Source organism: Seriola lalandi, unplaced genomic scaffold (assembly GCF_002814215.2).
Source record: "Seriola lalandi dorsalis isolate HSWRI2012SDOR001 ecotype SW California unplaced genomic scaffold, Sedor1 jcf7180001957009, whole genome shotgun sequence".
NCBI lineage: Eukaryota > Metazoa > Chordata > Actinopteri > Carangiformes > Carangidae > Seriola > Seriola lalandi.
Window position 1 is genome coordinate 1 of NW_019427678.1, and position 887 is coordinate 887.

Here is an 887-nt window from a genome sequence, read left to right on the forward strand (position 1 = left end):
GTTCAAGGCAGCGACGGGGAAGAACACCTCCTGTCCTGGGAAGGAGAGTCTCCAGAGGTGAGATTCACTTCAGATATCACTGTTTCCTCTAATGAATATCAAATCTACATTAACACACACTGCTCTCTGATTATCTTTCAGCTGTCTTCTTGGACTGAACTCGGGCCCTGCAAACTGGGCCAGTGTTAGCCGCCTGGTGGAGGCCGTTTGCAACCGGCTCTGCGTCTTCACCCAGTGGCCATGTGGTCCAGAGGGACCTTGAGGACTCGCTGGTCATTCATTCTCAAGGATCTTGTGGCATCAGAGAGGCAGTGCTGGCCGGCCCCAGGATGAGGCTCAGACCAACATCCAGCTCTTTGAATTGAATTGAGGACTCAGTGGTAAGAGTTTGTCATGAAGCTGTTGGTGTGTTGGAATCTGTTCTGTGATTTATCTTTTAATGAAAGCTGAAAATCCTAAAACATTCTGTGTTTGTCTGTGTGTTCGAGGTGCTGGCCAGACTCTCCCTTCAGCAAAGGGTCTGTCCTTGGTCCAGGTGGGACAAGGACAGTCCTTTAACTTCAATGTCCCGGAGGAGCAGCCTGGGCCCTCCAGCAGGGATCTGCCTCCTCCTCCTCTTCCTTCAGACGATGAACAGCATGGCCCCTCATCCAGTGCTGTTGGTCCTCCCCTCGCTCCAGCACCACTCCCCTCCTCTGTTCATCCCCCTCCTCTGCCTGGACTACCTGTACCCAGGACCAGAGCCTACAGGAAGAGGAAGGTGACCTGAAACTCCTGTGGCAGATCAACTTCTGTTAGGGCATGTGCTTTCCTTCCAGTGCATGCTGGGATACATTCCAGTACTTCAAACTTGTTTGTTTGAAGTTTGAATGTTTGATGTGATGAAA

At 51.3% G+C, this 887-nt stretch overlaps 1 long non-coding RNA gene across 1 annotated transcript; it reads left to right on the forward strand.

Moving 5' to 3' along the window:
* Positions 1–870, forward strand: LOC147820439 (uncharacterized). The gene is made up of 3 exons (XR_015436847.1): positions 1–57; positions 142–380; positions 489–870. It is a non-coding gene; the product is annotated as an uncharacterized LOC147820439 (long non-coding RNA).
* Positions 871–887: the final 17 nt, after the last annotated feature.